Genomic DNA, 13,302 nt, shown 5'->3' on the forward strand with positions numbered 1-13,302 from the left:
AGCTTTCTCAAACCTAACTAAGCCGAAGGGAATCTAATCCTGGATATACAGAAACAATCAGGTTTCCAGTGTCTGAGGTCTTGATTCATGAAGATAGCTTCCCACTCTTGAAGGGAGCTTATCATCTGTTTCTGATTAGGTCTGGCTATCTGGGTCTAAGTAATTTGGATGATTTGGCAGTCGTCTTAAATATTCTCCCAAAATACCTTTCTCTAATCTTAGTGCATTTCTGTGGCCATCTCTCATGGCTTCACCCTAATTCTGATTTTCTTTTCATTTCCCTTTTATTGAATTTATGGACGTGACACTGGTTAACAAAATTATACAGGTTTCAGGTGCACAATTCTACAACACATCACCTGTACGCTGCCTTGTGTGATCACCACCCCAAGCCAAGTCTTCGTCCATCACCATTTATGCCTTCCTTTACCCTTCTGATCCCTGTCCCCCTGACCATCACTACTCTGTTGTCCTTGTTCATGAGTTTTTTCTCTTTTCTGCTCAATCTGCCCCCTCCCCCAGCTGTCAGCTGGTTTTCTTTTAAGAAAGATCCCACTATCTACTGAATTTGAAACTCCCTGTATCATGCTGTAACTTTCCCTTCCTAACGCATTCTCTCTCTTTCTTTTTCTTTTTGCCTCGTATCTCAGAGGAAAGGAAGGCTAATTCCATCTCATCTCCTCCCTCAAGCGTTTTCTCTTTCATCTTCCTCTCTGCTGTCTCTCTCCTTTCACACTGCCAGGACCAAGAAAACCTCCTTTCCTGGTGCTCCCTGGGATAGCTGCCCTCGTTCTTTCCCCCTTTCATTGCTAAACTTGTTCAGTGAGTAGTCTGCACTAAATTTACTTTCCATGAACCTTAACTTCTCTTGCAGTTGAAAATTTCCTACTGCTCATCTAACATTGCATCCCCCTTGCCTTGACTGACATTTATTTTCTTTCTGATATTAAAAGTGATGTCTATTCATTGTAAAAGCTTAAAAATATATAAAAAAGAAAAAGAATACACCTTTAATCCCATTCTTCAGAGATGGATATAACCACAGCTAAAATTTGATAACATTTGATTTTATATGCTAACATTGATACATTTTCTTTCAGTCCCTATCTGTAGTTATACATATATTAGCTATGAATATACGGGTATTATGGATATATGTAATATATATAAGCATATATTGATATACACATGTATACTCTGATATATACATATCAGATATATAAAAATCATATATAGAGAAATATATATATATACTATTGTGTAATTGTCTCTTAATATTAGTAGGCATATACTTTTTGCATATCTATAACATGAAAACTACCTCATCTCAATTATTACTTAAAAATTTGATATTAATGATTATCTAGTATTTTGTTATGGACCCTAAATTCAGTACTTAATCTTCAGTCATTAAGTATTTACATTATAAACAAGTACTGGAATTGCTCTCTTCTTAGTTCGCCATGACCGCTAATCATCCAACCCAGTGACATCTTCCAGTATTTGGAGTGGCTGCTACATCTCTGAGATGAACTTCCCTTTGCCTTTGATCCCTTTTGTTTTGCTCTGATTTTTGAATTATTTTTTCATTTTCCTAAATGTAGATGGTCCTCAAGGCAGTGTTATTGGCTTTCTTACTGCAATAGACTCTCCTCTGGGAAATCCACTTTTCCCTAATCTACATTTTCTGTCTGGAAATTATATCTCAATTTCTATCACCTCTTTTCTTAATAAACTTTTTTACCTAAAACCAATGTTTAAAACCAAATTTGACTTACCCAACATTAAATAACTTGAACTTAACTAACCTAAATTCAGGAACTTTTGTGACCTCCAGATTTCTTTTAATGGTACCAACTATTTCCTGAACTGTCCAATGCAAAGCTTCTCGGGTAAACTCATTTTCTTTCACTTTTTCTGTCAATATGTCCAAGTTCTTTCCTTTTCCTCCTTTTCTTTGCATTTAATCTCACTGAAATTCATCCTTCACTGTTTTAATTGAACATTACTCCTAGTCACTTCAGTTTTAGACTGCCCTATGTCCTCATTAAGAAAAATAAGAGTAACCTTTGAAATAGAAGTCAGTGGTAAAACAGAGTCTGATATGTAATATATCACCATGTAAAAGCAATTTGGACAACTTTTTGATACCTGAAGTACCTGCATCACAGAAGAGTTTTCTTTTACTTTTATTTTTTTATTGAATTTATTGTGGTGACATTGGTTAGAACTGTAGACTGTCTAAAAATGATGTGACTAGGAGTAATGTTCAATTGAAACAGTGAAAGATAAATTTCAGTGAGATGCAATACAATTCTACATCATCTGGATATTGTCTTGTGTGTTTACCACCCCGGGTCAAGTCTCCTTCTATCACCATTTATCCCCCCCACCTTCTTCTAAGGGTTTTTATTTTCAACACAGGGAGGTGGGGACAGGGGTGTCTTATCCCTGTTTCTCCAATGATTTTTGACCTTGAAGGTCTTTCCCTATGTGCACCCCCTGGGATTGTTTTCTAATCCTTGAGATCAATGTATAGTGTGCCAGGTCTACCCAAGCTGATAGCATGATAGCACCTCTGACGAGGTCTGACCTACCTGTGATGTGGCCATCTCCCTGAATCACCAGCATGCTCTTTAACAAGAAATTCCTCAAAAATTGCCCTGCCATGGTCTGCGGACAAAGTCAAGTCAGGCATTCCAAATTAGTGTCATTCAGCTCTAATAAAGAATGTACATGTTTTAGATCCCTTATTATAATTGCAGAAGTGTTTCTGTACAAATACGTTCAATAAATAACACATACTATTTATGTGTGTAGTGGTGCTGAAGCAGTTTGATTGCTATGTGAAAAAGAAATAAACTGGGCAGGTTGTTATAGGAAAGTACTATCATGTGGAGAAGACCATATGTTTGACTAAAGATTTTATCATATTAAACACCCAGCTGTCTTCGGCCATTGAAGCTTTCTTGGACAGATACGTGCCTGAGCATTCTAAAAGCATTTTTCTGATTGCCAATCTAAAATTTGGCTTTAGGGATGATCTTTCAGATATTTGCCAGAAAGAGTGTACATACTGATGCTTTCCCTCACTTTCAGGGAGAGAAACATATTAGAGCGTCGGAATGAGGTCCTGTGGAAGGTCGTATAATTGCCTTCCATTAAGGCCTTTAAAAACAGAATGACTATTTATATTCCTGGAGTTCTTAATGAAGCTCTTTTTTATAGTGAAGGAGCTATTCTGTGATGCTTCCTGAGGTCATTCTAGGTCTCATTTTGAATAGTTCTAATGTCTTAGAGCAGTTTTGTTCAGAAAAACTTTCCTGTTCAGAAAAATTGGGTCTGGTACCAGCTCTGTCATAACGTTATTGAGTAAATCTTTATTCGTTCACCATTTCTGAAGAGGATGTTTAAGGATGAAATAGATAATAAATATAAACATTCTGTTGCCTGTTTAGGAAAGACCAAAAGGGAAATTCAAAATCGTTATGTCTAATTGCTTTCTAATCTCTTTACAGCTCAACTGCTGAGATGGTTGAGGCAATTGTTAAAAAACAAAACAAAAACCAACAGTTTGTATTTTGAAGGAATAAAAAGTAAGGACCAAAGTCAAGGAAGAAATAATGTCTCATAGAGGTGACCTAAGTGGTTTCAGTTCATACCAACATTGTGTACTAACTGCTGTGGGTTCCAGGAGGGATCTTTTCTCCCTTTCCAACTTTGGGGATTTTGTTCCGTCTTTCTCCCAGAGTCCCTGCTACCATCTGTTTCTGCATTGCTTTCCCCAGCCCAAGCATCTATTCTTTCCCCGGTGTGCTGTTAAGGTAAGAGGGAGGGTGATAGAGTGAAACGTGCCTGGATTTTATATTAGAGAGGCCTAGGTTTGCATCTTTCTTTGTCACTTAGCATCGGGATTGCAAAGTTACATATCCTCATGTGAGAATGCTGAAATAATTTCTATCTCTCAAAATTGGTATGAAATGAAATGATATCTCTAAAACATCTTAGCACAGTTGCTGACACAAAATGAATTCTCAGTAATTATTAAGCATTATTGGTCTGTTTTCATATGTTGTGTAAAAATACCCCTGCCAATTTGGATATCATTATTTTAAGTCTGATAAAAGGGATATAAATTTGCTATATAAAAAGGAATACATGACAAATAAAGTAAAAGATATTTTAAAGAGATAGCCAAAAAATAAAAACAAGCAAGCATTATTAACACGAACAGTTTCAATTGAGCTAGATGCTTTCAAACCAAATAAATACTGATGGCAGCATTAAGCTCTCAAATACAATTTAATGATGGATGCCTCTGGTAATCTTCCTAAATTTGAGGCCACCATGGAGAAAATGTTTTGGATATATTCTTAAAAATGCAAGTGTAGATTGAGCCAGGTATCAGTTCTGCACATGGTGGTTTTCAAGTTGAAGAAGCTGTCTATTGTGGGGATTAAGAGCATGGGTTCTGGAGCTGAGCATCGGGGTTTGCATTCCATTTTCATCAGCTGGTAGCTATATTACCTTGGGCAGCTACCTAACTGTGCTTTCATGTGTAAATTTGGGATAATAATAGTTCTGTGCCATGTAGTTTGTGTGTGTGTATGTGTGCGTGCACATGAGAGCATGGGTGTGTGACAGTTAACTGAGTTAATACATGTAAAAAGATTACAACAGTGCTTAACAAAGAATAAGTGTTCTATATTTATTAGGTGCTATTATCATTAATAGTAGTGGTAGCTATAGGATGATAGTACGACTTGGAAACCATTATGTTTGTTAACTTTCCCGGAATTATTTCATGGCTAATGTTGACTAAGCAATGAATATCTTCAGTGACTAAAAAAGCCACTATTTGAGCCTCAAATAAGGAGATCAATAGTAGTAGTGCTTATTTATTCATGGATAAAGAAGTTAAAGAGCACTGTAGTTCGGAAAGCCACTACGTATAACAGAGTAAGGATCTATAATTTATTTGCATTTGCAAATAAAGTACAGTGTTGGGGTTGTGCCTAAATTTAAAAACTGATTTCTTTCTAAGAGGTATAAATCCGTTGTGAAAACATAAATCACACCTTCATTTTATTGTAAGATGTGACTTTAATCTAAGTCCCTGGTACACACACACACACACACACTTAGTTTATTCCTTGCTGGCAGATATTAATATTTCTATTGTACAGACTGGAAAACTAGAGATTAAAAAGATTTTGTGGTTTGCCTAAGACACACAATGAATACATGGGAGAATTCTCAACTCTTCATTGTGTCACTTGTCTCTCTAAAAGTATATTCACTTACCTTTGTGCCACTCTGTAGGCCTTTGCTCTATTTTATGTTCAGAATATGTATCATATTTAAAAAGAAAGTTCTTTCTTGTAAAGCAGTCTCTCTTAAGATAGAAGGGTGCGTTCAGCTGGAGAACCACTGAAGGTCTGAGGCTGACAAGCAAAGCTCTGGAGGCAGAAAGGGAAGTAAACTCACTCTAAAGGAATCCAGGGCTCGGGGTGCTCAGAAAAGCAGAAGGCCAGAAATGAGACGCACAGGAGAACCTGGTCCCAAGACATACTGGTAAAATGCGACTGTAGTGACAGAGAGTTGGGATTGTAGCCGTGCTAATGAAGCAGGTTCTTTTCAGTTTTGGGTGAATCATGCTGACAGCCAGCAGCAGGCACCAAAGAGAAAATCATGCTCTCTGGAGGCCTATCACAGAAGGGATGCAACTAACGAGAGCCTGTGCATCACTCTGATGAGCTGTGGACGAATGCTCCTCAGGAACAATTGACCTAGAAACAGGCAAGTATTTCAAGGGGTAACTTAGAGCCAAGCCCCTCCCAGTCAGCGTGGGCAATTCCAGATGAAATATGCAATTTTTCTAAGCCAACTTAGGGACAGAGCAGCCCTGACTTTTCCTTACCATTGCTGACAAGGTTTTTTGGACACGGTGTGCATGGGTAAGGCCGAAAATAGAACAAAGCAAGGGTAGATCTCCCCCATCTTGGGTGCAGGCGAGAGGATAGGAACTCTGGAATCAGAGAGACCTAGATTTGGATTCTAGTTCTTCCACTTATTTGCTATAAAATTGGTAGGTTATTTATTGTCTTGTTAAATTTTTTCATCTCTAAAATGGGACTAAACGTACTTACTTTTAAATGCCTTAGATACCATATGTAATAGGCTGGCACATACTATGTATTTAATAAATATTGGTTCTGTCAGTCCCCTTCTATTTGGAGACAAGAACTGATATACAGTGTACCACCTATCTTTTCCCGATTATAATTTCTTCACATTGTTGCTCCTTTCTTCAAATTTAAGATTCATCCATTCATTCATCAATTAGATATTGAGCATTTATAGTGTGCCAGGATCTGGGCCAGGTACTGGGGTTATAGAAATAAAGGCCACAGCTTCTGCTTCCACGTTGCTCACTGATCACTGCAGAGTTCATGGATAACTTCAAAACAATGTGATGAGTACAGGATGCTAAGGGAGCCCCATGGGCAGGTGGGGTGATGGGTCATCTGTGGAGCCTTCTAAAGTGTGAGTATGAGTTACCCAAGGAAAGGAGGGTGAGGGTAATGGTGTATTCCCTGGAAAGGGTAACATATACAAAGATGGGAAGGCCTTGTATAGTCAACTATGGGTCTCTTTCGGGTACTTTAAAGGCCATTCATAAGATTTAAATGGCTTCCAATAAGTTAGTCAATTCAGTTCTAGTCAAGGACACACACTTGCATCTAGTCTCTCCCTTGTCACACATTGCCACCCTTGGCTCCATCTCCATCTAATTATCAAAAGCTTTCTATGCTGCTTGGCTGCATAAATTAACCAAGATCTAGGGCTAGACCTTAGAATTACAGGCATGGTCTTGGATATTTTTCTAAACAATTTAACAATTTATCCCCCATGGTCAGTGCCACAGATGTGTTAGTTTAACCAGTGTGTAACGTTTTATTGGATACTAAGATTTCAAAGCAGTTTCTTCTGTACTTTACATATAGCCTTGAAAAAGAGTATTATAGGTGGAATAACCAAAAAGGAGTGTGACTTCCTGTTCTTAAGACGTATATTACCCCAAGCTTCTATTCTGTGCTATAATCGAACAGGCTTAAAAACGTTAAGTTTTCATTGTTCCCCATCTGTTCTGAGTTTGAAGTAGAAGAGTCTCATTTAGGAATGTTGCCTGATGACGCTGCAGCACCACCTCCCCCTTCCGGGCCACAGCCCACTCGTTTTCAGTCATCATCTTTAGATATAACTGGACCTTTGCAGTCGCCACAGGCCAACGGCCTGTCCTCCTGCAGTGCCTCCAGGCCCACACCCCTCACGGGCTCCGGGGCCTGCAGGGCATAGCCCAGCAGGTGCCCGTGGCCTCCTAACTCAACTACGGCCTCACCTCAGCAAACACCAGGACAACCAAGTTTTGCAGATTTCAGCCAATTTGAAGCATTTGCTGCGTCAAATGTAAACGAGAAACAAGATGATGAAGCTGAGAAACATCCAGAAGTCTTGCCGATTGAAAAGCTTCTGATCCTGTAATTTCTCTTCCAGTTGCCAAAGCAGATAGTAAAATGGAAGGGAAGACAGCTGCTAGTGCCCCCGCCCATGGGAACAAAGGGACAACAGCTCTTCCCAAACCTGCTGGAAGATTAAAATCAGATGTGTCAAGTCCAGAAGTTGATCAACATACGCAAAAGACAGGTGTCCTCGCTGGTGTTCTTACATCCACAGCCTTCTAGCCATAGGTCGGTTGGGTAAGATGAGAAAGCTGCTCAGGCTTCAGTTCGATGCAATAGGAAACCAACACAGTTTGGGCCAGATTGAATGGTGAATTGCAGCAACAAGGAAAGGATGTTCTTGAGGAGACAATTTACCTGGAAGTTCAACTGGAACAACTCCAACCATTCTCTCATCTGTAAGCCAATTGCCATTAACTGAGAACATACCCATTTTTAAACAGTTTTGGGTGCAAGCCAGTTTGGAGACCCAAACATTAAGCTCACTGCTTAATTCAACATTAAAACTTAGGATTCTGTTTTGCCCTATATGTTCACCATTGTATTTAAGTATCTTTTATTTTTTAATTTCAACAATAAAAGGGTCAGGACAAATTTTCCTGGAGGGTAAAAAAAGAAGAAAAAAAAAGAACATTAAGTTTTGTTCAAAATATTCTGTCAGAGCAAAGGTGAGAGTTCTGGAGCTCTGTACCTTCATTGGGTTGAGTAAATGGAAGTGAATAGCAATAAACTGGAGCTATTTGCATAATGATCCACCTGAGAGTCTCAAATCAGTCTCCACCAATGCACTTGTGAATTTTATTTTAGGTAGGAAAAAAATGTTAGAGAAGATTTTTTGGACACAAAGGGCCTTTTGTTTGTATATTATTTGAATACATTTCTTTAAAATCTTGCCATGTCTAGCCAAGTCTAAGTATAGGGAAATGCATGAATCCATAGAGAGAATTCTAGATTACTAGAAAAGAAGTGGTAACTGGTGACTCCAGAATCCAAGAGATGCTTGTTTATTTATGTAGAGCTTGGCTGTGTCTGTAGAGTTCCCAGTGCTTCTGACATATTAGTTAGTTGCTTAATCGTGTGCAAGACTAGCAATTCAAGTAGATCAGATACTTCATGATATGCAACTAAAAGGCTAGAAGTAAGCATACTGATAAGACCTGGAGTTTTATACTTTGTTGTTTAAAATTTCATTATTTTTAAAGAATTAAGCAGTAAGTTTATAGATGCATTTTATTCTTCCTTGTCTGGTATTGATATCTAAGGAAATGAAGAGAACAGTTATTAAGCGCCTTTTTTTTCTCTCCAGAATTCCCCATGCTACATTTAACCAGATTGATAATGGCAGAACTGGGGAATAAAACTAAAAATTTTCTAAAGTTATTATATTTATATCAGAATTTTTGACTCTATAGAAAGTTAGTTGTATTCAGTTTAAGTATAAGGTTATCAGAGTGTGAATATAAAAGCTATAGATTTTTAATGGGGAAAAATTTAGAAATGATAGACTGAAGAGAAAGTGCTAGCTCGTTAATAGGAACTGTAGATAGTAAATGAATTATTTGCTGAGACATTTACAGGGAAAAGCAGGGGACAGATGCCAGCAACAGACATGATGTTCCCCAGAGAGGTAAAGAAGGACTATGATAACACAAAACCAGATGATCAAGGTATCGCAATGTGAAGTCTGACAAGAGCTCCAGGCGATATGGAGCCCATCCAACAACTGTGAAACACGAAAAGGAAGAGATAAGCCTATGTCCCCATCCTTAGTTTCCAAAGATGCAAAAACTCATGTTGAAAGGAACTCAGATATATTTAATTTAGAACAAGAAACCAAAGATAAATTTACCTATGAAAACAAGATAATTTTTAATGATAATAAAACCATGCATTTTTAGGCTATCAATTAACATTTATTTGAAACTAATAAAATGAATTGGTAAAAGGTAGTCTCAATCCAGTTTTTTATGCTCTCAATGTGATAAGATTATAGTATCAAGCATTGTCCAAAGAACTAGTGCACAATAGATATAAATTATATGAAGTTTTAAAAAATAACCTTTAGTATCAGAAAATATCATCTCAATTGTATATGGTACTAATGAAAAATGAAGAATAATTAGAATGGATTGAAGTGTGATGGAGCTGGAGGAAATATCTGAGCTAATCTACTGAGCAGGAGAAAAACTCATCCTTATTTTAAGCGCTCTCTAAAGAAGATGTTTTTTCCTGTTTCTTAGATTGCTAGTATTATTTACTACAGGACTCACCAGGTTATGGGTGTAGACGAAGGTTATGCTCGCAATTAGTTTAAAGGCTCAATAAAACCCTGGCTGGTGATTGGTCTAACTGCCAATACACAAGTGCACACCTCTCCCCCTGGGTAGAGAAACGTTTTCCTCCTTCTGAATTCTGCTTAGAACCTTGGACTTTGGCTTTTGCCCTTCTGAAGTACCCTCTTCAATTCCAGAATATCTCATATACAGTCTGCAGTTCAGTGTGTTTTTTCTCCAATTGCATCTAAACTCCCCTCTGGTTGTCGCTTACTGACACCCGCGTTAGGGCTGCTTGCACTGATGGGCAGCCCTGCTAGTGTTCAGAAACAAGGGCCTCTCCTGGGTCCCCCGCTCTTACTGCTCTCACTCCACTGTTCTCAGCCAAGTCACAGGCTCTCACAGGTCCCGTGGGGCCTGCTGTGTGGTGGGTCACTTAGTACGGGTTTGTTGCTTCTGCCATTTGCAACTAGCTCCAGGCTGTCATCACTGCCTCCAGGTTTTTGGTCTGCACGGAAACTACTCATAGTTAATAAATCTTCTTATTTTCTGTTGTCATTTTTGTTTATGTAGAATGGACCCATGGCAGAGTTGCCTGGGACTCTAATATTACATCTGTTTCATTCTCAGGGTCCTCCCCTCCCTTCATTTTGGTTCACCTTTTTAGATTTATTTTTTCTTTACTTAACGCTCCATGGTACCTGAGTGTCCCCTAACAGTTTAAGAAATATTTACATTTAAATGTAATTCACTGCAGTTTTCAACTTTATGAACTAGACAAATATAGTCTCAAGGTACACAGGTACTAGAAATCTTTATGAAATAGAACGTGCATTTTATTTATGTATATTTCACATACTGGCCAGAATTTTATCTTAATCAATTTAATATGTTTAACTGATAAACAATTATCAAGTAAAGTAAGGAACACTCCAGTCACAGAAAAATTATGATTAGAATTCTATTTTAAATTTTCTGTCTTAATTCTTATTTGTCATAAATTAATTCTTGTTATTATTTTTGGTGGGAGCTGAAGGTCCTTTGATTAAGTAAGACTAAATGTTTACTTCATCAGACGTGTCTGAATTGGGGGAAGAATTGTTTCTTGGACATAATCACTCAGGTCTATTTGCTACAATTTCTTCATTAAGATTTAAGCTAGGCCCTGGCCCGGTAGCTCACTTGGTTAGAGCATCGTCCCATATGCCAAGGTTGCAGGTTCAATCCCCTGGTCAGGGCACATACAAGAATCAACCAATAAATGCATAAATAAATGGAACAACAAAAATTGATTTCTCTCTCTCAAAAATTAATAAATTAAAAAAAAATTTAAAAAGATTTAAGCTAAATTAACTATTTGAAAATCTATTATTTTGTCAGACATGGGTTTGTATTTATGGCAGGGTTACAATCCCCACCATTGGAAACCTTTCATTTGGTGCCATTTGTGGCTTTGCCTATCTAGTAATTGTACAGAAGAAGTTAAATTCATTCCAGACATTTCATGCTTAAGGTACTCTGATGGGCACTGGGGATGTGGAGGCGAGTTAAACACGGTGAGGGGTTGCTGGTGGTGAAGAGGGCAGAGGGAGAGTTTGTTTCAGATGGGAATAGCATGAGCAGAAAGCACAGAGGGTGGAAAATAACATGGGCTGTGTGATGGCAGATGAATGGCCCCAGATGACGTTACAAAAACAAGGAGTCTGTTCCTCCAAACCAACTAATCTAAGATTGTAGATTGCGCTCTGAGCAAAGCACATCTCATGTCTTATAGATTATTTTCCCAAACGGCTCAAGAGTAAATGCTATGTAGTGTACACAGATGCTTAAGTAAAACTCATTTGATAACAGGAAAACATTTAAAAACAAAATAAAAATAAAAATATGTTCCGGGTAGAATCAGGAAGCTGGTGCAGGTATGTTTCAAAAAGTGAAGTACTCTGTCAAAAGACCTACTAGTGACTGGAAAATTGTGGAATTACCATGCAATAATCAAAGAAGCAAATTCACAGAATACAAGAGATCATTGTAAGAGTTATTGATATGAAGGTAACACCTGGAGCTGCTACTGCTAATGAGGTAGCTTCAGTCGAAAATACCTGCTTTCAGCATATTTTAAAAGCAAAGAAGTGCTAAAACAGCTCCCCCATAATCCACTAGGGAAATTTCTATTAACAGAATGTTAGTGCTGGGAAAGGATCATTGCGATCTGAAACGATCAGAAAAACCTTCAGAATACTTCAACTGGGACAGCCCCAAAGACAGAATCCAGTCCAATCCCTTGTTTTCTTACACATGAGCAAACTGATATTTGGCGAGGTAATGTGAGTTTCTCCAGCTCACATAGCTGGCCAGCAACAGAGATGGTCCTAATATCCAGTAAAGTGCCTGTCTCTCATTCATTTGCTGCAGTTCCTTTATATTAGTAAAAAAAAAAAAAAAAAAAAAAGCAAAACAAACCAATCCCCTCTTTTCCTGTGCTCTCAATACTTCTGACACCAAATGTATGGGTTTCCCACACATTGCAATTCTAACACTACCCAGAATTAGCTCAGACTCCACAGGTTAAGTTCAGTCTTGTAGGACTGATCCCCACTTCAGATGCCAGTCACAAGCCCAGGTTGTCACCTGCACTTCTGATCAACATGCTATAAATCAGGAGTCCCACAGCCCTCTCCTAGTTTCAGTAATTTACTAGAATGGCTCACAGGGCTTAGGAAAGTACTTTACTTATAATTACTGGTTATGAAAAAAAAGGTACAACTCAGGGACTGCCGAGTGGAAGAGAGCATAGTGCAAGGTGGCTTTTATGGAGGTTCCATCATATAGTCATGATTGATTAAATCATTGGCCACTGGGGATTGAACTCAGTCTCCAGCCCCTCTCCTCTCCCTGGAGGGCTGGGAGCTGGGCTGAAAGTTCCAACCCTCTAATCACAGGAATAAAATTTGTTCCTTTGGAAACCAGCCTCTGTTGCCAGAAGTCCCTTACTAACATAAACTCAGATGAGGTTGAAAAGAACTTGCTATGTATTAACAAAGGATATTCCTATTACTTCTGTCATTCAGGAAATTCCAAGGGTCCTAGAAGCTGTGTACCAGGAACCAGGGATGAAGAAAAAAAATTGTTACATCACATTTTAAGTAGTTAGATAAATAGGTATTCGTGGGAGAATTAAGAGACCTTTCCAAGTCATTTAATTTCAGAGTGTAATAATAACAACCCAGTCCTTTTACTTTTAGATTTGAGATGTTTCTATTACATCACACCACATTTTATCAATAAGTACTTATTTTGTGATCAAGACTATATGTGATGCAGAAACACCAAATTTCAACTGGAATTGATTTATGTTTCTGTAAAAGTCAAGTGATTTTTATTTGAGATAATTTTACCAGTAAATTTTTCCAGAGATCAAGAGGCCTTATATTTATTATAACATGTATGTATGACATATGATTTAATACATAATTTAATAAAACTACTCGGAGTGGGAGAAGCCCATT

At 38.0% G+C, this 13,302-nt stretch overlaps 1 protein-coding gene and 1 pseudogene across 1 annotated transcript in view; both read left to right on the forward strand.

Moving 5' to 3' along the window:
- The window catches only part of NXPH1 (neurexophilin 1), a 269,035-nt gene that overhangs the window by 205,969 nt on the left and 49,764 nt on the right, over window positions 1–13,302 (forward strand). The gene's annotated exons all lie outside the window — the stretch shown is intronic.
- On the forward strand, window positions 7,183–7,925 carry LOC148092280 (ralBP1-associated Eps domain-containing protein 1 pseudogene; annotated as a pseudogene).

This window comes from Miniopterus natalensis, chromosome 10 (assembly GCF_054644295.1).
Source record: "Miniopterus natalensis isolate mMinNat1 chromosome 10, mMinNat1.hap1, whole genome shotgun sequence".
Taxonomy (NCBI): domain Eukaryota; kingdom Metazoa; phylum Chordata; class Mammalia; order Chiroptera; family Miniopteridae; genus Miniopterus; species Miniopterus natalensis.